A 26498-nucleotide genomic window follows, 5' to 3' on the forward strand; every position below is an offset into this window, starting at 1 on the left:
GTCCTTCATACAAGGATATACTGGCCAATGTCTCAATTTTAACATCAGTGTTGAGGGTTAGCCAATGTCATTGTTTATATCTACCACAGTAGTGCACCTACATTCCTGTATTATTCTACTTGTTACACATCCACACCGTCTGTCTGGTGTATCCTATTGTGGCACTTGTAGTCTGCTGCAGGCATCCCCCATTGTATGCATTTTTATGCTGGGGATTGCCCCTAGCAACGGACTACAAGGGCAGGATCTGCTCCCCCAGTATAATTGCACAACTGCATTTGGGGTTGAGCACCTCCAGCCATTTGAGACCACGTTTTTTGTTGTTGTTGTTATGACTTTAATACCCCAATTTCCAGGCAGGAATTAAGTGTATAGTTGGATACAATTGCAAAGAGCAAATTCCTTGTGTCGAATGGTCTAGCTTTTTGAATTATATTTAAGAACTAGAAGCATAATGGCTGAGAAGCTGTTAAGGATCTGTAATCAGTCTAAAGGAGACACAAGACTTCTAAATCAATGCTTGGGGCATTTTGTACCAAAAGTAGCCAAATGTTTTTTTAGATAAGTCTATAGACTTGATTACTATGGATACCAAAGCATTGCCAAGAATATTGGCATTGGTAATGTCATTAGATTAATATTTCATCTAGATAGAAATGACTTCATGCCCAGCAGATCTATTTCAGGGGAAATAATTATTTTGGCCCTGGATGCATTCAAGAATATTAAAACACTTCAGTAGGAATTTATATAGGAAACTCTGGCGTAAATGGGATAGTTGAAAGTTCTCTATAATGGGAGATTTCTGAACAGTTAAAGTATTTCCATGTACAAAGCAGGATTTCCTGCTATAGACATTTGACATTATTATTTAAAATCCCCTGAGACTGTTTTTAGGTTGGCATGTATTGCATGAGTTAGAGGCCTTTAGGAAATAGAGAACCAGATCTGGTCTCAACCTTAATTTGGATCATTTACAAGATGAAAAAACATCATGTAGATTGAAGTGAAACTGCTAATACTGATAGGGATGACCCTTATGTTTCTAATGACTGATCAATATACTAATACTAATATGCCATTGCTGCTGGAAAAATATACCTGTTACCTACCCCTTAACCCATATACATCAGCTTGCAATTTGCTTGTGACTACAATTGAGGCCTTGCCATGACGCCGATACAACTGAGTAATTTCCCAGTAGAGAAGCTTCTGCCAACAAATTAATGGACACTAGATATGCTAATATATATGGACACAATAATCAAACAACCAATCAAAATCTAACATGCTGATTCTGACGTCATTACTAAACCTCCTTCTTTGTCAAATGTAAAAACTAAATGTACTTCCTGGATTAAACAGAACTCTTTGGGGAACAGCTGAGTTTCCTGCTAAGAGAGAGTTATACCAACATCCTGTGTGGTGTATATTTTCTTATGTAGACACTTGGCAGTATATATAGGCACAGTCAATCACATTTGAAAGCCTCCCCTCGGACGATCCTTAACAATACTATCGCACAGAACACATGCCCCTTTTAAATTAAACCATGCCATTTTCTAGTAAGCATCACTTCCTTGTCGCGCAAGGTGCAAAAGCATCTTAAAAGTGTCTAAAACTCATATTAAATGGGCACAAATCATGTAAACAAGTTTTTTTTGCCATATTTGCATTAGGTAATGGCCAGGAGACTGGTGTAGTGAAGAAAACTGTGTCAGTTGCCCTCAGAAGTTAGACCTGATGCAATCTAAACATTTGCCATGTCTGGACAACATATCAAAAGTTTATTCAAATGACAGTGACAAATTAAGCCCTACTTTTAGACATATTTATGCCTTGCCATAAGTGTGGCTTAGTGGGAAAGAGACATGGATTTACTGGAAAAGAGCACTGCCTAAATTGCACCAGAATTTTGGCATAAAATTATGGTGTGAAATGTATAGTTGGTCTAAACTTAGAAAACACCAAATTTACCAAACACCAAGTCACTGATCAGTCACTGAAAAGGCACTGTCATAATAGGTTTCAACTACAGTTTTTGCCTGCTAACAACCCTAGTAAATAAGGATGCTGGGACAACCACAACCTCAGGGGGTCCAGGCTGCTATCTGCTGTTGACACCCATCAGTAATGAACAGCATCACTCCGATACCACTCATTTAATGGTTAAAATGTCACAATCAATAGAGATTGCAGCATCTAAATTGTCTGAAAGTGCATCATTGGTGGTTCAGTGTTATCACAGGGTGCCGATTGGTTGTCACGGCAGCCCGAGGCTAGGCCTAGAGGCTAACCCTGACTGCTATGGCTGTACCAGAGCACCAATCACATATTATATGCATTGCATTGATCTATGCGAACAATCAAAGTATTGCTTATAAAAGACGATGGGGAATGCTAAAAAAAGGATTTAAAAAAAGTAAACAAACGTTTTGAAAAATCTATAATAATCCTGAGCAATAAAAATTTGAATTACCCTCCTTTAATGGTAATACTAATGTACGAATGTACTTTAATTTAACATCAGAGATTTGGGTATAGACAGAATAAAACTACTTATTTAAATACTGTAAAATGTTATTGAAATTTTTTTTTTTTTTATGTCATTCAGGATCCGCGAGCTTAATACATACAGTGTCCAGGCCCCTTACTGGCCACTACACTAGCTACTAATACTTAGGCTTAGGCGTTTTCCTTTAAAGGAAATCTGTCATCAGTTTCACCTGCACTAACCTGTCAGTACTGACAGGAAGTGCAGGTGAGACTGATTTCAACAATACTTACCTAATCCCACTCCCACGGTTCTCTGGCTATCCTCTTCGATATCTTCCACTCCTGGCCCGTCTTGCTCCAAGTCTGGCCCAGAGCGGAAGATACCAAAAAGGATTGCCGAAGAACATCAGCACAGAGCAGGATTAGGTATGTATTATTTTCATCAGCGTCACCTGCACTATCTGTCTGTACCAACGTGTAGCGCAGGTAAAACTGATGACAGATTTCCTTTAACCCCTTAAAGACGCAGGATTTAAATGTACATCCTGGTGCGGTGGTACTTAACGCATCAGGACCCGCCGGTTATGGCCAACATCCGCAATCGTGCAGATGTTTGACATTAACCCCTCAGATCAATACAGATCATGGCATCTGCGGGAGTGCGGTCAGAAAACTGCATGATCGGATCGCCCACAGTGCTGACACGGCGATCCGATCATCTGCCTCCGTCTGTCTCCCAGCATCTTCTAGACCAGAGCCGAAGATAACTAATCAGTGCTGTACCCCATGCATAGCACTGAATAGTATTAGCAATCAAATGATTGCTATAAATAGTCCCCTATGGGGACTATTAAATAGTAAAATTAAAAGTTAAAAAGGTAAAAATAAAAGTTAAAAACTGTGTAAAATCCCCTCCCCCAATAAAAATGTAAATTGTCCCTTTTTCCCCATTTTACCCCCAAAAAGTGTAAAAACTGTTTTTAATAAACATATTCGGTATCACCGTGTGCGTCCGAATTATTAAAATATAATGTTAACATTTTTTATAAAAAATTTATTAAAATGTATTAAAAGTTTTACTTATGCAAATATGGCATAAAAAGTAAAGCTCATGGAACAAAAAATTAGCCCTCATTCCACTTTTTTTTTAATCAACTTGTGCCAGAAAGTTAAACAGATTTGTGAATGACTTCTATTAAAAAATCTTTACCCTTCCAGTACTTTTTGGCAGCTGTATGCTACAGAGGAAATTATTTTTTAAATTTTTTTGAATTTCTGTTTTGTCTTGTCCACAGTGCTCTCTGCTGACACCTCTGTCTGTGTCAGGCACTGTCCAGAGCAGCATAGGTTTGCAATGGGGATTTTCTTCTGCTCTGGACAGTTCCTGATATGGGCAAGAAAATAATTTCCACTGGAGCATGCAGGTGCTAAAAATACTGGAAGGATAAAGATTTTTTAATAGAATCTGTTTAACTTTCTGGCACCAGTTGATTTAAAAAAAAAATGTTTTCCACCGGAGTACCCCTTTAACTCCTTAGCGACGCAGGACGCATATTTACGTCCTGCGCCGGCTCTGCGATATAACACGGAGTCACGGTGTCATATCGGGTCGTCCCGGCGGCCACCAACGGCCAGGACCCGCGGCTAATACCGGACATCACCGATCATGGTGATGCCCGGTATTAACCCTTCAGACGCGGCAATCAAAGTTGACTGCCGCGTCTGAAGTGAAACTGAAAGCATCCCGGCAGCTCAGTCGGGCTGTTCGGGACCATTGCAGTGAAATCGCGGTGTCCCAAACAGCTTGCTGGACACCAGGGGAATCCCTACCTGCCTCCTGCATTTCCGACTGTTCCGTGCCCGGTATCCAGGCAGGAGCAGTCAAGTGCCGATTACACTGATCAATGCCATGCTATTGCATGGCAGTGAACAGTGTAAGAGATCAGTGAATGCAATGTTATAGCCCCATATGGGCGCTATAACATTGCCACATAAAAAAAAGTGAAAAATAAGTGTTAATAAATGGGATTTAAGCCCTTCCCTAATAAAATTTTGAGTAAAATTACTAATGTCACTACAAAGTAGAATTAGTGGCGCAAAAGATAAGCCAAAATATGGATTTTTAGGTGGAAAATTGAAAGGGTTGTGATTTTTAAAAAATAAGAAGGAAAAAACAAAAATTCAAAAACGCTCCTCGAGTCCTTAAGGGTTTAAAGGAGTACTCCGGTGAAAAAATATTTTTTTAAATCAACTGGTGCCAGAAAGTTAAAAAGAATTGTAAATTACTTCTATTTAAAAAGCTTAACCCTTCCAGTACTTATCAGCTGCTGTATGCTCCAGAGGAAGTTATTTTCTTTTTGAATTTCTTTTCTGTCTTACCACAGTACTCTCTGCTGACACCTCTTTCTGTCTCAGGAACTGTCCAGAGCAGGATAGGTTTGCTATGGGGATTTGCTCCTGCTCTTACAGTTCCTGAGATAGACAGAGGTGTCAGCAGAGAGCACTGCGGTCAGACAGAAAAGAAATTCAAAAAGAAAAGAACTTCCTCTGGAGCATACTGCAGCTGAGATGCACTGGAAGGGTTATGATTTTTAAATAGAAGCAATTTACAAATCTGTTACAAAATGTTTTTTACCAGAGTACCCCTTTAAAGTATTGGCTAGTGCAGGGATGGCGAACCTATGGCATGCGTGCCACAGGTGGCACGCCAAGGCCCCTCTGTGGGCACGTGGCCATAGTTCACATCCCGCAGGGGGCCCCTGTCACATTCAAGACATCCCTGTGTCCCGAAAGATCTTTTCGGGATACAAGAATGTCCCTGTTACCTTTTTGCGGCCCCGCATTAACTTTAAAAATGCAGGGGCCGCCGGGAGGTAGCACATGCGGGGACGTCACTGATGTCCCGTGCGTGTGCCCATAGCAACAGCAGAGGGGAGTGGAGCAGCGAGAAGGAGGACGCGCACGAGCATGGTAAGTTACCTACCTGCATGTCATCTTCAGTGCTCGGACCACTGCTTCTCCGGTCCTGGGACTATGACTCCTGACCCGGGACTATGACCCCTGATCGGTGGAGCGATGGTTGGAGCACTGAAGTGGGGCAGTATACAGACATACAGCCTCCAGCCATACACTGTATATGGCTGAAGGCTGTATGTCTGTGGGGGAACTATACTGCACCTAATGGGGGGAACTATACTGCACCTAATGTGGGAACTATACTGCACCTAATGTGGTGAACTATACTGCCAACCTAATGTGGGGAACTATACTGCACCTAATGTGGGGGAACTATACTGCACCTAATGTGGGGAACTATAATGCACCTAATGTGGGGAACTATATGGCCAACCTAATGTGGGGGGACTTATACTGCACCTAATGTGGGGAACTATACTGCACCTAATGTGGGGAACTATACTGCACCTAATGTGGAGAACTATACTGCCAACCTAATGTGGGGAACTATACTGCACCTAATGTGGGGGAACTATACTGCACCTAATGTGGGGAACTATAATGCACCTAATGTGGGGAACTATATGGCCAACCTAATGTGGGGGGACTTATACTGCACCTAATGTGGGGAACTATACTGCACCTAATGTGGGGAACTATACTGCACCTAATGTGGGGAACTATACTGCACCTAATGTGGGGGAACTATACTGCACCTAATGTGGGGAACTATACTGCACCTAATGTGGTAAACTATATTGCACCTAATGTGGGGGAACTATACTTCACCTAATGTGGGGGAACTATACTGCACCTAATGTGGGTAACTATACTGCACCTAATGTGGGGGAACCCAATATAGATGATGGGAGATGCACAGTGTGCAAACCCTTATAAGGGTTAGTGGGTGCCCATCCTCAAGCTTGACCAAGGCAAACGTATCAAATAGAAGAAATGGAAGACGGCACTCCGGTATTGGTGTCCAAATTTGAGCTGGGTGTCTTATGACTGTGGTCATCTGGTCAAAATAGGGATATAAGGTCAGAGCACAATGTGTGATATGGGGTTACTTTGGGAATGGGAATACGCTTCAGTGCGGTCCTATTCACTGTTAGTTTCCCCGGACACCGGACCATGGGAAATAGATGGTAATACACTATCCATAACATGGTAAGCCAGTACCAATATTACCCTCATGACCAGAGTAATGACTTTGTTTGTTTGCTTTACACGATTGGTTTATGACCCATGCTTATTTCACGTTCTTTATGCCCTAGAGATTGTGTTAGCCAATGGTTGCCAGAATGTATAATGCCGGACCCGGAGCGTGCCAACACACTGCGCAAGTACAGAAAAGAAGGTACTGCCCATACTTGTAATGGCCGCCGGGATATCGGTTCTGCACAGCACGCATGCGCCGTGCAACTTGACACCTATTGGCGCATCATCCTGTGAATGGACGTAACTTCCGGCGCATGGCCCCGTTGGACATGTGCGTTTGCTTTGTTTACAAGCCGGCTACAAGCGGACACACCATGGATACGGGTCCCTCTCCGGATTGGCTGACCACATTGTTTATACCGGAGTACAGGTTGGACAATTAGAAGTCATTTGTATAATATTTTTGTTAGTTATGAAGATCGGAGAAACGGGATGTTCTCTAACAACTCTGTATATTGGATTACTATGTAACACTTTCTATTTACATACACGATATTGTTTATTTCACTATGTTGTGTTTATTTATGTAATTTTTGGACACACCCATTGTCACTTTGAGGGTAACTCCCCCCACCTCTGAGGTTAACTCCTCCTTATGATGTCATCAATTGGTGACCCTATATAACACTTGTTTGCTCCTTATTTCACTGTGCTTGATAAAGACCTTATTGTTAGGTCGAAACGTTGCATCATTCTGTATGTATTGGGATCAATAAACCACCTTCTTTGAATTTGGACACCAATACCGGAGTGCCGTCTTCCATTTCTTCTATTTAATGTGGGGGAACTATACTGCACCTAATGTGGTGAACTATACTGCCAAACTAATGTGGGGGGACTTATACTGCACCTAATGTGGGGAACTGTACTGCACCGAATGTAGAGAACTATACTGCACCTAATGTGGGGAACTATTCTGCACCTATTGTGGGGAACTATACTGCACCTAATGTTGGGGAACTATACTGCCAACCTAATGTGAGGAACTATACTGCCAACCTAATGTAGGGAACTATACTGCCAACCTATTGTGGGGAACTATACTGCCAACCTAATGTGGGGGGACTTATACTGCACCTAATGTGGGGGAACTGTACTGCACCTAATGTGGGGGAACTATACGGCACCTAATGTGGGGAACTATACTGCACCTAATGTGGGGGAATTATACTGCACCTAATGTGGGGAAACTATTCTGCTCCTAATGTGGGGGAACTATACCGCCAACCTAATGTGGGGAACTATATTGCCAACCTAATGTGGGGGAACTATACTGCACCTAATGTGGGGAACTATACTGCCAACCTAATGTGGGGAACTATACTGCCAACCTAATGTGGGGGAACTGTACTGCCAACCTAATGTGGGGGAACTATACTGCCAACCTAATGTGGGGAACTATACTGCACCTAATGTGGGGAACTATACTGCCAACCTAATGTGGGGGAACTATACTGCCTACCTAATGTGGGGGAACTAGACTGCCTACCTAATGTGGGGAACTATACTGCCAACCTAATGTGGGGGAACTGTACTGCCCACCTAATGTAGGGGGGACTTATACTGCAAAAAAAAAAAAAAAGGTGGCATCATTGAACTCTGTTGTGTTCTTTTCAAACAAAAGATGTTAGGCTGGGTTCACACCACGTTTTTCAAATACGGTTACCATATACGGTTTATCACTAAAAAACGTATGGCAAAAACCGTATGCAACCGTATGACTCCAAATTAAAACATATACGGTTTTTCCCCGTACGGTTCTATCCTTTTGCATCAGTTTTTGCCAACGGTTTTGCTATTTTGTTGGAATTAGTTTTCCAGCAATTTAATAAAGTTACTATTGTTCTATTGAAATTCCAATCTGCGCATGTGTCAACTCCAAAAACGGATTAGCAAAACCATGTGCAACCGTATTCTGAAATTCTGTGTATGATTCTCATAGACAACAATGTTAAAAGAACCGCATACGGCTCGCATACGGTTTTCCAACAGAGTTTTTGCCTACGGTTAAAAAATCGGCAAAACCGTATCCGAGGCAAAACAGATGCAACCGTACACAACATTTGGAATACGGTTTACAATGCATTCGTTTTTTTGCGGAAAACCGCATACGGTTACCATATTTGAAAAACGTGGTGTGAACCCAGCCTTAGTTAGTTATGGCAACTGTATGAGCAGTTTTTTCTAAACTTGAACCTCAGTATTCTGATTTAATTGCTGTGCTGGCACTTTGAGGGGAAAAAGTTGGTGTGCATTATGGTTTGAGCACTCTGGCTCAAAAAGATTCGCCATCATTGGTCTAGTCACTTGTCTTTACTAGAACTGTGCAGTCTATAATACAAGAACCCGTACAAATATCTGACACAACAAACTATATGTGCAACCTATACAGAAGGAATGGAACCCAATGGGTGAATGGACACACCACATTGTATAAAGAAAGTAACAGTTTTCTCTATTGTGCTCATGATTTAATGTATATGGTTGTTAGTGATAGTGAGATGCATGGCTCATAATTTCAATCCACCAAAAAAGGTGTCACATTGTCAAACAACTTGCTAGAAAGGAGAACAATGAGCAGGTCCCACTCAGAAAACTATCTACATAACTATATCTGTCCTTTGTGAAGCTAGTGTGACATTAGTGTGAATAAAACCTTACAGGGAGGAACATACAATCTCATTGGACTGTGCAGAATTGTACTGTATGAGTAAAGTGGTTGTCTTTTCATGAAAATGTTTAAAGACAATAACTCCTTAAAACTTTACAGCCCTTAAAAACAACTTGGGACATACATGTCAAAAGTAATGAATCTTACTCCTTTGACCCGCTGCGATTGTGCGATGTAAGCCAAGAAAGCGACCACATTGTGCTTCCCTTCCCGTCCGGCCTTGGCCTCTGCATAGACATCTATGTTTTTTTTTTATGACAGTAACCCTTTGAACAAAATGTCTAGCTTATGCATACAGTAGTTTATTTTTTTGTAACTTTGTTTATTAGATTTTCATATAATTTTTTACAAATGTAGTAATAACAGAAAGTGCAAACAGTTGCGTGCAAAAGCAAATGAGTAACGCAGTACCCATGGTGCCACGAACAAAAATCAGTAGTTTTATTGTTTGCTATGAATGCACACAAATTATGCCCGACACAATTTACTTATTTACTTATCTAATATATGTGAATATTTTCATATACATATATATATATATATATATATATATATATATATATAGATATATATATATATATATATATATATATATATATATATATATATATGTTATAGTGTAGAGCATGCAATGGTAAAAAGAACCAGAACATGGTAAAAAGATCAAAATATTTTTTATGTGAATGTGCTTGCTTCTCAAGTTTATTATTTTGAGAATTTTCATCAGTGAAATAGCTAAGCAGAAATGGATTCCTGTAGTGTGACTGTCAGCTGTTTTGTTCATCTTGTTATATTGGTATATATTATGATTGTGCATTTGGTCCAAGTATGTTCTATAGGTTTTACTTTAGAATCATCAGACTTTAGATTTGCAAGAAAATGTCTGGTTTTAACATTCCCATTTTGTAATAAGGGTCATTGGAGAACGAGCTCCTATCAATCAACTGTAATCTACAAGATATAGGGGGAGGTTGCAAATATTAGGTTGTGCGGAAAAAGTTAGCAAATTTTTCCTGATCTCTGCGTCTGTCGCCTACTGGGCAGGGCATAGCACAGAGGGGAAATGGTTTCACATAAACCACTCCACACCCCAAATTTTTATTCTGGCATAGATTTCTTCCACACCCCAAATTTTTATTCTTCCATAGATTTCTTCCACACCCCAAATTTTTATTCTGGCATAGATTTCTTCCACACCCGAAATTTTTATTCTGGCATAGATTTCTTCCAGACCCGAAATTTTTATTCTGGCATAGATTTCTTCCACACCTCAAATTTTTATTCTGGCATAGATTTCTTCCACACCCCAAATTTGTATTCTGGCATAGATTTCTAATGCTGTCACACAGGCAGACTCAGGTGCACCTGGATTTATCAAGAGGTGTGTGACTCTCGATAAATCCGATTCAACACCACACTGGCAGGGGGCTTAATATGACCGGCATGTAAAATCAACATTCTCCTGTTCAATTCTCCTGATGGGACACCCCAGGAAAACCAAAGCACTAACTGAGAACACCAAATAGTATAATTATTATTTTTTTAAACAAAGCAAACCCTTGAAGTCCACAGCAACGTTGTGCTACAAATGTAATGATCACAATACAGAATTTGTGTAATCCTTTTTATACTATAGCAGTTTTAATACTTTGCAAACTATAACATCAGGTACTTTTTGGCCTAATATTAAAAGAAAGACTTTTCTGTGCCAGTTGCCAATTTTACTGCTATCTCTGATTACTAAATTGATAAATACAATTATAATGCATCATTATTATTTGTATATAATGGCAATTATTTACTTAAAAACCTTATATAATAATTTTGCTGTACTTGTTGGTGATTGATTCTTCATCTTGAATACTCATAGTATGGACAATGTCCCATGAGATAGCCATCTGCTCTGTCTGAAGGATGAAGGGCTCCTTCTGGAAATCTTTGAATACACATTTTTAAGCATTTGAAGTGTTTCTTTTCTGAATAATGCAGCTTTGTTTTCTCACTTAACTGATCTTACTGTCATTTTCTTTCATCCCGACATTTTTTATCATTAGATTTTTACTTACTAAGTCAAGCCTGGAGAACAACTAATACTTAGTACTTTTTTCTTTAATATGATATACAATGTATTACACACAGTGCTTGAAACACTAAACATTTTTTGTCTTTATGATTGGTACTTTGTTTTATTAATGTTTGGTTTGCCCTTTTGTCCTCTCCCCACTCTCTGTTGGTGTTTCTCAACAGCACCAAGGCTCTTCCCATGGCCTGTGTTAGTGGGGGATTTTGAATTGAGGTATTAAAGGGGTTTTGCAGAGCCTCTCTGTTCTTCCTAATGTGCACGGAGAGATGATGTTGCACACCATTCGGCACAGTATCAATTAAATCGTCTAGAACAGGTATCATGCACATAACTAATAAATACTATGTGTACAGTACCATTCAGGTGCTGTAGTAGCTGTTGGTACTATGCAGGAGAATCTCTCCATGTGTTTTATTTATTTATTTATTTTTCACTTTCCTCTCCTTTTAAGAGGCATAACTTTTTTTTTGTTTCTTAGCCATGTGAGGGCTTGTTTTTTGCATGACCAATCGTACTTTGTAATGACACCTTTCGTTTTAGCCCAAATTATCAACCACAATGAAAAAAATATTATTTTATTATTCTAAAGCTGTTTTGTAACTTTTGGTAGTTATTTAGGCAGTGAACTTTGCGGTAGAGCTGACATGTTTGCTTTATTCCGTGGGACAATACGACATATACAAAACCCATTTTTAAATGTTTATCTGTAAGGCCAAATCCAGCTAGGACCATGTAGACATTGCCATCCCCATAGACAGCAATGTCTGCAGAGCTGAGAATTTTTTGGATCAGAGTTTTCTGTCGGAAATTCCAACCAGAAAATTCTGCAGTGTGAATGGATGCATGGAAAACCCATTCAACTGCATGTTAAAGGGGTACTCTGTTGAAAAACATCTTATCCCCTATCCAAAGCATAGGGGATAAGATGTCTGATCGCGGGGGTCCCACCGTTGGGGACCACCCCCCATCTTCCTACCGGCAGAGGCGGCATCCTGAACACGGAAACTTGGAGCTTCCACATTCGCGACGTCAGGTCACGACACACGACGCATGATGGCTAGTATGTAGCTGTCACGGGACATGAATGGAGGGCGCGTGGTGGCTGTAGTCACCAATCGTCTGGCACAGAGCTAGGTTGCTGCGCCGGAGATTGCAGGGATCCCCAGCAGGAGGACCCCTGCAATCAGATATCTTATCCCCTACCCTTTACATAGAAGATAAGATGTTTTTCGGCGAAGTACCCCTTTAAGCTTCATGAAGCAGAATTTCAGACTGAAATTCCCAAGAACAATTCCGGTCGGAAATTCCATAGTGTGAATCCGTCCTTTCTGTACTAATTAAAAAAATTTTAACTTATCGTAAGAAAATGAGTATGCTTAAAATTGCCCTAATTTTACCCCCATAGATTTTTTTTTATTTTTCTGTATGAGGGTTTCTTTTTATCCACCGTGATTTGTAGTTTTTATTGGTACCACTTTTGCTTATATGTGACTTTTTGATCATTCCATTTTTTGGGGATGTGGTGTGACCAAAAATCAGCAATTTTGGACTTTTGGTATTTTTTTTGTTTCCGCCATTCACCATATTGGATCACTAACATTATATTTTAATAACTCGGACATTCCTGCATGTGACGATACCAAATATGTTTATTAATTTGTAAAATGGGAAAAGGGGGTGATTTAACCTTAAGGACTTTTTCACCTTTTTCACCTTAAGGACTGTTTTTTTCCTCCTCTCCTTCTAAAAAATCATAACACTTTTAATTTTGCACCTACAGACCCATATAAGGGCTTGTTTTTTGCATCACCAATTGTACTTTGTAATGACTTCATTTATTTTATAACATAATCTGCGGCAAAACAAAACAAAATTTGTGGGGTAAAATAAAAAAACGCAATGTTGTCACTTCTATAGGTCCATACGGTTACAAGGATATCCAATTTATGTAGGTTTTATTTTATTTTACTGCTTAAAAAAAATTATAACTACATGCACCAAAATTTGTATGTTTAAAATTGTCATATTCTCACCCCTATAACTTTTTTATTTTTCCACATACGGGGATATATGAGGGCTCAATTTTTGTGCCGTGGTCTGTGGTTTTTAATGGTACCATTTTTGTTTAGATGGTACTTTTTTTTATCGCTGTTTATAATCTTTTTATGGTATATGAAGTGACCAATAATGCGCAATTCTGGACTTTGCTATTTTTTTATGTTTACGTCATCGACTGTGCTGTTTATCTAACCTTATATTTTAATAGTTCTGACATTTACAAATGCGGCGGTACCACATATGATTATTTTAATTTTTTATTACACTATTTTATTTATAAAATAGTAAATGGGGGTGATTCAAACTTTTATTAGGAGAGGGGCTTATTCACATTTATAAGCTTTTTTTTTATACACTCTTTCCTTTTTTCCTGACATTGATCAGTGTTATCGGTGCTCTGCTGCTTTAGCCTGCTGAAGATTCCAGGATCAGGAGAGCACCGATCAGACAGCAAAGAGGCAGGTAAGGGCCCTCCCACTGTGCTCTCATCTGATCGGGACACTGAAATTTCATCGCGATGGTCCCGATCAGCTCTGCTCAGCAGCCGTGATGGTCTCACTTTCATTTTAGACACCTCGATTAACTTCGATCGTGATGTCTAAAGGGTTAATACCGGGCATCGGCTTGATCTGTGATGCCTGGCATTAACCCTCGGTCCTTGCATTGAGGGGGCGGGGTATGATGTCACGAAGGGGCAGAGCCGTGATGTCAAGATACTCCGGCCCCTGTATTTCCTTCATCAGGCAAGGTATGAAGTTCGCTCCGTACAGCAGAAGACACGGGATGATGCAGGAGAGATTGAGGGGGTTTAAAACTGGCAGGACCCCCGCGATCAGACATATTATCCCCTATCCTTTGGACAGGGTATAAGATGGCTTTTTCATTTTTGTTTTTTCCTTCTCACCTTTTAAAAGTCATAATTCCTTAAATTTTCCACCTACTGACCTATATGAGAGCTTGTTTTTTGTGCCACCAATTTTACTTTGCAATGACATCAATTATTTCACCACAAAATCTATTGCGAAAAATAAGATATTTGGGGGATTCCACTTCTAAGCAGTGCACTTTTTAGTAAAAATGACACATTGGCCCTCATTTACTATTGCAAACCCAACATGTTTTTTCGGGTTGTGCGCCAGATTCTGTAGCATTGCGCCAGAAATTCTGTCTGTGCTAGATTTTGATCACTACAATGTGAGCGGGCTCAGCAACATCAATTAGAAAAGGGGTGCTGCTATACGTATCAATGTAGTACAGTATCCAGAAAGAAAAAGAAACACGCAAAACAGCGCACACCCATAAATATCAAAAAGTACTCTTTATTAATACATGAATCAAAAAAACAGACAAGATTCTTAAAAACATTTAAAACAGGCCTAAAGCAGCCAAAGCACAAAACAGGGTGAGCCCCCTCAACAAAGGAACCCCACCCAGGGCACCTGCCTATTACAGTACATCAATATCGTCACTATGTCATACAAATAAGCTGAGGAAGTTGCCGACGGGCAACGGAACGCGTGGGGTCTTTAGGGGGGCACTTGCCTGGTAACACCTCCACTAACCGTCCTGTGTCACTTCATCATTACTTGCTACATGAGAATACAGGTTGTATATGGGCTGTTGTGATGAATATAGTGTTATGCGGTAGCTTATTTGTATGACATAGTGACGATATTGATGTACTGTAATAGGCAGGTGCCCTGGGTGGGGTTCCTTTGTTGAGGGGGCTCACCCTGTTTTGTGCTTTGGCTGCTTTAGGCCTGTTTTAAATGTTTTTAAGAATCTTGTCTGGTTTTTTGATTCATGTATTAATAAAGAGTACTTTTTGATATTTATGGGTGTGCACTGTTTTGCGTGTTTCTTTTTCTTTCTGGATACTGTGCTAGATTTTGCACCAGAATTGAAAGAAAACGTCCTAACTCTCCATTTTGCTAAGAAAACCCTTAAAAATTTGGTGGCCGCCAGAAAAGGGGGTGTGGTCTCCGAAAAGGGGCATGTTCCCGACATTTTCACAAAAACCCAACATATTTACAAAGGTTTCCACATAAAATGTGGTGGATTTGAGCTGAGGAAAACTAGACAGATCAGAGCATGTGTTAAGAAAAACAAAGTGTAGGGAAAGTGGAAAATGTAGGGAAACCTTAGTAAATACCATGGAAAATAAATTGTAGGGAAATAAAACCCACAAAGAAACCTACACTCCACCCTTAGTAATTAAGGGCCATTAGCTTTATTCTGTAGGCCCATATGGTTACAATGATACCCAAATTATGTATGGTTTATTTTGTTTTATTTCTTAAAAAAATATTAAAACTTTTTGTACAACAATTTGCATGTTTAAAATTGTCCTCTTCTGACCCCTACAATCTTTTTATTGTTCTGTATATGGGGATGTGTGATGGCTCATTTTTTGTGCGGTGTTCTGTAGTTTTTATCGGTACCATTTTTGTTTTTGATGGGACTTTTTGGTCGCTTTTTATTCATTTTTTATGGTATGCAGCGTGACCAAAAGTATGCAATTCTGGACATTTATCACATACGTTTACGTTTTTTTTGTTTAAATTATTTTATGCAAAAAGGTCCAGGTCCAGTAATATTGAATCATGTTCAGAAAATGTGAATCATGAGCAGAAATATTATTTAATTTAATTGAGGGTGTTGATGCAAATTGAAGGGATTGTTTATATACCTTTATGGGAGTCATGAGTATTTTCTGGATGCAGGGATCATAATGCTAGTAACGCACCTATGAATCAGATATATGAATCTATGAATCGGAAGGTTTGGCATGTATGTTTAATAGCAGTCCCACGAACTAGTTGGGATTAATCATGTATAGTAATTAGAGATGAACAAATCGAAGCTGACGAACACGAATTCGTTACAAATTTCATTAAATATTTGATTCACAACGAATGTGAATATCACCACGATTCTATCGAGTGAATAGCTTCATTAAACTCCATTTACTGCGGTCCAGGCTCCAGGGCATCTAAAATGGCGTATCCACACGTCAGTACATGGGGCAAGGAAAGCTGGGAAGGCAAGGCGGGAAGGGAAGTAGGCGGGATGACCCTGAATCACATACAGGATGCAGCCTATCAGCAGCCAGTCACCCCTGTCACAGCCCTATATATTCACAGCACTATGTATTCGTCAGCCATTTTGCGGCTTGTCATATCATTCATTACACTACATACAGATAGGACGGACATCGCTATGTGTGTGTGTTACACAGAAAAGCTCATTCCAGCAGCGTTTCACATCCTAGTCCCATCAGCGTTCTGGTGGACAGAGAGCAGTGTTTTTTTTTTCACTGAAAATGATTTTTACTGCAGCCATTAACCTCCCAGTCACTTTCTTCGGCATAGTATTACAGAGAGGGGCAGATAGCTGTGTGTTGCCTCATACATTTTAACATGCTGCCTCAACTTCATAAACCTTAGCAGAGGAGGCAGGAATAATTTTCAGCGCAATTCTGTGTCTTGGTTTCACAACAAATCATCTGCTGGTTATAGTAATCTGTAGACGGTATAATACCCAGCAGTCCATTCCTAATGGTCTTTCACAGAGTGAAATTTTGTGTTTAGTACACAGCTTTTTTGTGCTACAGCACTGTTGTGTTCTGCTGGTGTTTTTTTTAAGCATACTGTACCACATTTTTCTGCCCTCAAAAGTGCATACCACACACGTACATCTAAGTAGTGTACTATTTTGTACCTGTTAATCTGTCAAGGGCCTACATACTGTGAAAGTCCGGGCAAAAGTAATCACCAGCTGGTGTTTTACAAAAATACGCTTTTTTAAGCGTACAGTACCGCATTTTTCTGCCCTCGTAAGTGCATACCACATACCTACATCTATGTGGTGTACTAATTTGTACCTGTTAATCTGTCAAGGGCCTACATACTGTGAAAGTCCAGGCAAAAGTAATCACCGGCTGGTGTTTTACTCAAATAATTTTTGAAGCATACAGTAGCGCATTTTTCTGCCCTCATAAGTGCAGACCACATACCTACATCTAAGTAGTGTACAATTTAGTACCTGTTAATCTGTCAAGGGCCTAGATACTGTGAAAGTCCAGGCAAAACTACTCACCGGCTTGTGTTTTTACTCAGATACTTTTTTTAGTGTACTATAGCACATTTTTCTGCCCTCATAAGTGCATACCACATACGTACATCTAAGTAGTGCACTATATTTTACCTGTTAATCTGTCAAGAGCCTAGATACTGTAAAAGAACAGACAAAATTAATCACCGGCTGGTGTTTTACTCCAATACATTTATTAAGCGTACTATATCACATTTTTCTGCCCTCAGAAGTGTGTACCACTTATCCACATCTAAGTAGTGTACTATTTTAGACCTGTGATAGGACAAGGGCCTAGATACAGTGAAAGTCCAGGCAAAAGTACTCACCGGCTGGTGTTCTAGACAAATACTGTTTTAAGCATTGTGAAGCGTATGGTACTCCCCTTATATATGCACTAAGTATGTCACACAGAGAAGTGCCAGGATGTGCACAGAGGAGTGGCAGAGGCCTAAATCCATCAGTCAGAGTAGGAGTGAGTGGCAGCAGGAGTCGCAGCAAGAGGCCTGAGCTCCCAGTATCAGCTAAAGGTCGTGCCTTGACCAACAACCCATCTGCCGTCATCGATTGGTTAACACGGTCGTCCACTTCATCACAAGTGACATCTAATACCCCCAGTCAACAGTCGGTGGGTTCCTCAAACACAACCCTCAGTTGGCATGGGCCGGGAGCAGTCCCTGTCCTCCCATTGGCTCTGTGCTATGCTGTTCCCTCCCCTAAAGAAGTATCTTATGCTGTGGGTTCAGCTCCACTATTCACTGAGAATGATCTAATAGAGGACAGTCAGCAGCTACTGCCCAGCCAACAAGTGGAGGAGACATCCGCCACTTCTTCTGCTAGGTGGGCAAGTAGTGATGAGGAGAGTGATGTGGGAGGCGGTGTTGCCAGGGTTCAGGGTCCTGAAGCAGACCCTGTTGAGGAATCTGAGGAGGACATCAGTGACGTGCAGACACTTGTTGATGATAATGAAGCTGATAGCAATTGGGAGCCAGGTGCAGAAGGGGCTTCATCATCATCATCATCAGGAGAAGAGAGCTACAGGTTGTTAGTGAGGCAGCAGCTGAGCCAGCAATGTGGGGGCATAGTTGGCAGTCAGCATGGTGGCAGAAGTGGAAATTCTGGAGCCAAACTTGCCTGGGGGAGACCACCTGCTTCGCGGCAGCCTATCTTACCGGGAGGTAGGGGAACAGGGTTTTCTGGAGACGGTGGCAGTAGCAGTCAATTAGTGCAGGTTGTTGGTGGGAAAATCAGCTACTCGTGGTGAGGCAGTTTTTCATCAAGCATCTGGAGGAGGTTCACATAGCCACATGAAACATATGTCAGCAAAAGGTGAAGCATGGCCAGGGTCCCAATGTTGGCACCAAGGCCCTGCGTCATATATTCTTCATCACCATAAAGCGGCCTGGGAGAACCGTGGCTCCGATGTAGTGGTCCAGCCTGCTGCATCACCCAGTGGTGCACCACTCCCTCTTTCAGCCAGCCAAGGCTCCACCACCTCAGCCGAAGGGAGCTGTGTGTCATACCCTCCTTCTGTCACTCCAGATGCTCCTGCTCCTCCTACTTTTAGTCAGCCATTCTGCCAACAAGCCATGTCCAAGAGACAACAGTTTGCGCCCACTCATCCAATGGCGCAGAAGCTAAATGTGCTCCTGTCCAAGTTGCTGGTACTGCAGTCTCTCCCTTTTCAAGTAGTAGACTCTGCACCTTTCAGAGAACTGATGGCTTGTGCCAAGCTGAGGTAGAGAGGGCGAAGAAGGCAGTACCAGCCCTGCACAATTTTGTGAAACAGAAGGTGGTGTATCAAAGTGCACAGCAGCACCAACGTCTGGAGCTGTAACTATGGTGAGGGACAATACACTTCCTTTACGGCTCACTGGGTGAATGCACAGCCACAACACCAACTTGGACAGGTCACGCCTCTTCCTCCTTCACGCTCTCAGGCCATTGGTCCTGTGACAGTGGGCGAATCTGCCTCCTCATTCTCCACCGTATCCTCAGCCTCCACTGCCCAGACAAGTCTCAATGGCCCTTCAGCATAGCACGTGTGCAGGACACGGTGGTGTCACCCTGTTCTTTATATGATTTGCCTTGGCGAACTGAGTCACACAGGGGAGAAACTGCTAAAAGTAATTTATAAAGAAATCGGAGCATGGCTTACTCCATGAAAACTGGAAATGGGAACCATGGTGACTGACAACGGGAAGAACATCTTGTCTGCGCTGCGACTGGGAAGGCTGAGCCATGCTCCCTGCATGGCACACGTGTTCAATCTGGTTTTCAAGCGATTCCTGAAGTGTTACCCTCATTTGCAAGACATTCTAACAATGGGAAGGAAACTTTGCATGCACTTCAGCCACTTGTACACCGCAAAGCACACCCTCCTTGAGCTGCAGCGTCAGAACGGTATCCCACAACATAGGTTAGTTGATAGGTCCCGCACCATTTGAGAAACCTTGGCGTGGTGTGCGGGCTCAAGTGTGTCCTTCATATAAGGATATACTGGCTAATGTCTCAATTTTACATCAGTTTTGAGGGTTAGCTAATGTCATTGTTTACATTAACCACTGCAGTAAAACCATAGGTACAGGTCCTCCACTCCAACGTAGGTGCACAACTGCACTTGGTGTTGAGCACCTTGTATCACCTTAGATCACGTCAATGTAATTGTTTATCCTCCAACATAGTCTGATTTGTGACGTTGCCACACATTGGAATGCCACCCTCCATATGTTGGACTGACTGTACGGACAGAGAAAAGCCATCACCGATTTCTTGATAATCCAAGTGGATAGGGTACTCCCCTGTTTAACTTCAATGTGAACCAGTGGCAGCTCATACGCAACACCTGCCATTGGCTCAGGCCCTTTGCGGAAGCCACATTATTAGTAAATCGCCAGGATTATGGGATAAACAACTTCATTCCACTGCTTCATTTCTTACAACACGTGTTGGAAACAATAGCTGGTCAGGGCACTGGAGACATTGCGCCTACATCTCACGTCCACATAAGCCCTATGGGGGCTGAACTGGAGGAGGAGGAGGGGGGGCATAGTGGAGCACAGTTTAGGTTTTCGCCAAATGAGTGATTTTTCTAGTAATCTGACAGGAGAGGAGGAGCAGGAGCAGCCAGAGGAGCTAGAGGGTTATGAGGAAGGCGAGACAGAGGACCCAGACACACCATGGCAGTATGCAGTGGAGATGGAGGCAGGAAGGCCCTCCGATTCACTTGCACAAATGGCATGATGCAGGCTCACTTGCTTGCGTAGTTACAGCCGAATTGTCACCATATGGCAGCGAGATGACTTCTGGATCTACACCTTATTGGACCCTCGCTACCGCCACAAAATAGGGACCTTTTTTACACCCACTGAGAGGGAGGACAAAGTGTCCTGCTACAGAGGCATCCTTTGTAGTCAGCTGGCCGATGCCTGTCGGCACCATCGTCTATTCCCTCCCATGTCTGAATCGGGGGGCCCCCTGCGCTCACCTTCCACTGCCATGGCTGCTGGGGAGGGGTGGGGTGGCAGGAGCAGTACCAGCTCCATCAGCAGCAGCCTGAGTCTACAGTCGCTGAGTAGCTTTCTTCACCCCCATAGTGAAGCAACTCATCAGCAGCAGGTACACCTGGAGCAGGACCTGAATCAGCAAGGCGTGGCATACCTTGACATGCCCATGCCAACACACCATGAAGATCCGCTGGACTTCTGGGCAGCCAAACTTGATTTGTGGCTGCAACTAGCAGAGTTTGCCCTGGAAAAGCTGTCCTGTCAGGCCAGTAGTGTGCCATCGGAGCGGGTGTTTAGGGGACATAGTCAGCCCAAGGAGAACTCGTCTTTCCATGAAAAAATGTGGAGAGACTGATCTTTGTGAATATGAATCAGGCAAGGATCAGCCAGGATTTCCAACCACCAATGCCTGATGCATGAGAGTAGATTGACCATGGTGCCACTCCAACACTTCACAAATATGGATAGTGCCAAACAGATTTAAGTTGCTCCTCCCCAATTACAAACATTCCTCCACATCAGACCTTTTTTCATCCACCTTCGTCACCGGGTACTGGTATTGCCACTCACCGCACCACTTTGTCACCGGGTCACCTTCAGGACTCCTGATGTTGCTGCTGCCACCTCCAGGCTGTCTCATTCAGCCAATATATGGTCTCTTCTCATACTTCAGCCAACTCCAGGCTGTGCCATTCAGACACTATATGGTCTCCTGACGCTTCAGCCAACTCCAGGCTGTGTCATTCAGCCAATATATGGTTTACTGATGCAGCTGGGCCTGGGTCCGGGCCTAAAAGTTTTTTATGGTAGCACTAGCTACTCTAAATCTTCAATTTAAATCTCAAAATTCGTCTTTTAATCTTAGATATTGTGAAGCCCAAGTGTCTACTCATGCTGCTGTCAACTCCAGGCTGTGTCATTCAGCCACTATATGGTCTCCTCATGCTGCCGCCACCTCCATACTGTGTCATTCAGCCACTATATGGTATCCTCATGCTGCCAACATCTCCACGCTGTGTCATTCAGCCACTATATGGTCTCCTCATACTGATGCCACCTCCAGGCTCTGTCATTGTGCCACTTTGCGGCAGTGATGCTAAAAGCGATGCCTGTAATCTGCATGTCATTCTGAATGACAGTATTATTTCACTACCCCAGCACACTCCATATGTGTTATGTGTGTTAAAACAAAGCAAAGTGTTCTAAACCCCAATTGAGGCTCTCTGTAGTCCAGAAATAGCTGTTTTTAATATGTTTTTGCCGGATCAAACCAAATTTGTTTCGAAAAATTTGGCGAATCTGCCGAATCAAATTTTTCAAAAGTTCGCTCATTTCTAATAGTAATGGCATTTTTGGTAACTTATTTAATTATATGAACTAGTAGACATTGGAACCACCCATATGTTCCTTTGTGATCCAGGAAAAATACTTATTGACTTGGGATGGTATGGTAATAGTGCTATTAGGTTAATTATATAATTTAGTAGTGGCTATAAGCGTATACTACAACTATGTATGGTGTTTCCTTCTGTCATCGAGGGAAGGGACGGGTGGTGAATTTTGATTTCCCTTTTTTTTTATTTGAGGGAGCGGAGACAGGGGATTTGGTGGGGGAGTGTAGGGAGTCTCATGTGACTTGGTGAGCGTCCCAATGGGGTATATAGGGACACTTAGGAGGTGAAGAGGGGGAGGGCGGCTTGCTGACGGTATGGGGGTGTTTTTTCATTCTCTCTCTTTTTTCTCTCTCTCTCTTTTTGTAGATTATGAATCTCAAAACAATGGTGTGGAATATCTGTGGAATGGTGGATATAAGAACTGTGCTATTTTTTATGCCATTCAAAAACAATTGCCAGCTATTATTGCTTTAATTGAGACGCATAGAGGGAAGGATAGCAAAATTGTCAAGAGAAGATTGTGTAAGTACGAATTCCACACTAGCTGCTCTTCCTACTCTGCCGGGTATCCAAATATATATGTGGTGAGGGTGTGATGAAGGCAGATGGAAGAACCCTAGGGACTAGTGATGTCGCGAACATAAAATTTTCAGTTCACGAACCGCAAACGTCCGCAAAAGTTTGCCAACCGGCGGACCGGGCGAACCGCCATTGACTTCCATGGGCAGGCAAATTTTAAAACCCACAGGGACACTTTCTGGCCACAATAGGGATTTAAAAGTTGTTTCAAGGGGACTAACACCTGTGGGATTTGAACACAAGGCCCCAGCGCTGCAAGGCAGCAGTGCTAACCTCTGAGCCACCATGCTACCCTTAGCATACATCTAATATCCACAGTTGCAAAAATGGGCAGAGATGTCAGCAGAGAGTACCAGAAAAATTAGGCATGTACACATGCCTGCAAAATTTGGTATTGTTGCAGCCGCTTCTGTAGCAGCAGCCATAAAAATTGCAGCACCATAACAAGTGCAGCAGCAGAGGCCAGAAAAATTAGGCATGCACACATGGATGAAAAATTGGGTATTGTCGCAGCCACAGCTGTAGCAGCAGCCAGAAAAATTGCAGCACCATAACAAGTGCAGCAGCAGAGGGCAGAAAAATTAGGCATGTACACATGGATGAAAAATTGGGTATTGTCGCAGCCGCAGCTGTAGCAGCGGCCATAAAAATTGCAGCACCATAACAAGTGCAGCAGCAGAAGCCAGAAAAATTAGGCATGTACACCTGGCTGGAAAATTTGGTATTGTCGCAGCCGCTGCTGTAGCAGAGGCCTGAAAAATTTCTGTTTGTTTTGCCAGGCAGAAAATGCCCTAAAACATTGCGGCTTGAACCCTAGTTGGTGGCGGATAAGTCACGCAAGTCATCCGGCATTCAGAGTTCAAATACAGCAGCATGTGGACCATTTTTAGGCCAAGGCAGCTCATCTGATCAGGCCTTGTTCAGTCAAATGTATCGCTCAGTGTCAGTCCCTTCGGGATCCATCCCTCATTCATCTTAAGAAAGGTGAGATAATCCAGACTTTTTTGACCAAGGCGACTCCTCTTCTCAGTGACAATACCTCCTACTGCACTGAAGGCCCTTTCTGACAGGACACTTGAAGCGGGACAGGCCAGAAGTTCAAGCGCAAATTGGGATAGCTCAGGCCACAGGTAAAGCCGGCACACCCAGTAGTCAAGGGGTTCATCGCTCCTCAGAGTGTCGATATCTGCGGTTAAGGCCAGGTAGTCTGCTACCTGTCGGTCAAGTCGTTCTCTGAGGATGGACCCCGAAGGGCTGTGGTGATGCGTAGGACTTAAAAAGCTCAGCATGTCCTCCATCAACAGCATGTCTGTACAGCTTCCTGTCCTTGCCGGTGTGTTCATGGGAGGAGGAGGATTACTTTCACCTCTTCCCCTGTTAGATCCCTGTTGTGCTGTGACATGACCCTTATTCGCTGTGTACAGCATACTTCTTAATTTATTTTGGACCTGCTGAATCCTTTCCGCCTTGCTGTAATGCGGTAACATGTCAGGCACTTTATGTTTATACCGGGGGTCTAGTAGCGTGGACACCCAGTACAGGTCGTTCTCCTTCATCCTTTTTATACGAGGGTCCTACAACAGGCACGACAGCATAAAAGACCCCATTTGCACAAGGACGGATGCCGAGCTACTCATGTCCCGTTCCTCGTCCTCAGTGATGTCAGGGAAGGTATAGTCTTCTTCCCCCCAGCCACGTACAACACAGATAGGTGACAAGGAGCACCCTGGGATGCCTGCTGTGGTTGGTCTTCCTCCTCCTCTTCAAAGCCACATTCCTCCTCTGACTCCTCTTCCTCACAATCCTCTTCCAGCGTTGCCGCAGGTCCAGCAAGCGATGCTGATAAGGCTGTTTCTGGTGGTGATGGTGTCCACAACTCTTCCTCTTCACACTCATCTACTGCTTGATCCAGCACTCTTCGCAGGGCACGCTCCAGGAAGAAAACAAACGGTATGATGTCGCTGATGGTGCCTTCGGTGCGACTGACCAGGTTTGTCACCTCCTCAAAAGGACGCATGAGCCTACAGGCATTGCGCATGAGCCTCCAGTAACGTGGCAAAAAATTCCCAGCTCCGCAGATGATGTCCTAGCACCCCGGTCATACAAATATTCGTTGACAGCTTTTTCTTGTTGGATCAGGCGGTCGAACATTAGGAGTGTTGAATTCCACTGTTTCGGGCTGTCGCAAATCAAGCGCCTCACTGGCATGTTGTTTCGCCGCTGGATATCTGACAAGTGCGCCATGGCCGTGTAGGAACGCCTGAAATGGCCACACACCTTCCTGGACTGCTTCAGGACATCCTGTAAGCCTGGGTACTAAGCGTTGTACAATCAGATTACACACATGTGCCATGCACGGCACACGTGTCAACTTGCCCAACCTCAATGCCGCCAACAAATTTGTTCCATTGTCACAAACCACCTTGCCGATCTCCAGTTGGTGCGGAGTCAGCCACTGGTCCACCTGTGTGTTCAGGGCCGACAGGAGCCCTGGTGCGGTGTGACTCTCCGCTTTGAGGCAAGTCAACCCCAAGATGGCGTGACACTGCCGTATCCGGGATGTGGAATAGCACCTGGGAGCTGGGGGGGGGTGCGGGTGATGTGGAGCAAGATGCAGCAGTGGAAGAGGACTCGGCCGAGGATGTTATGGAAGAGGATGGAGTAGGAGGAGTAGAGGAGGTGGCAGCAGGCCTACCTACAAGTCGTGGCGGTGTCACCAACTCCTCTGCAGAGCCACGCATTCCATGATTGGCAGCCATCACCAGGTTTACCCAATGCGCAGTGTAGGTGATATACCTGCCCTGACCATGCTTTGCAGACCAGGTATCAGTGGTCAGATGGACCCTTGCCCCTACACTGTGTGCCAGACATGCCATAATTTCCTTTTGCACAATGTAGTAAAGGTTGGGGATTGCCTTTTGTGCAAAAAAATTTCGTCCGGGTTCCTTCCACTACGGTGTCCCAATGACTACAAATTTTGTAAAAGACCTCAGACTCCACCAGCTTGTATGGTAAAAGCTGGCGGGCTAGCAGTTCCGACAAGCCAGCTGTCAGATGCCGGGCTAGGGGGTTACTTTGAGACATTGTCTTCTTGCGCTCAAACATCTCCTTGACAGACACCTGACTGTGGGCAGATGAGCAGGAACTGCTCAAGGTGAGAGACAGAGAGGTGGATGGTTGAGAGGGGGCAAGGAGGGCAGCAGTGGTTGACCTGGCTGAAGATGCTGGACCAGGAGGAGAATGGCGGCTTTGACTTTGTGTGCTGCTTGTACTGACGTGTTGATCCCATAGGAGTTTGTGATGTGACATCATGTGCCTTCGCAAAGCAGTTGTGCCTAGGTGGGTGTTGGACTTCCCACGACTCAGTTTCTTCTGACACAGGTGGCAAATGGCCTCGCTGTTGTCAGAGGCAGACACACACAAAAAATGCCACACTGCTGAGC

This window comes from Hyla sarda, chromosome 1 (assembly GCF_029499605.1).
Source record: "Hyla sarda isolate aHylSar1 chromosome 1, aHylSar1.hap1, whole genome shotgun sequence".
Classification (NCBI taxonomy): domain Eukaryota; kingdom Metazoa; phylum Chordata; class Amphibia; order Anura; family Hylidae; genus Hyla; species Hyla sarda.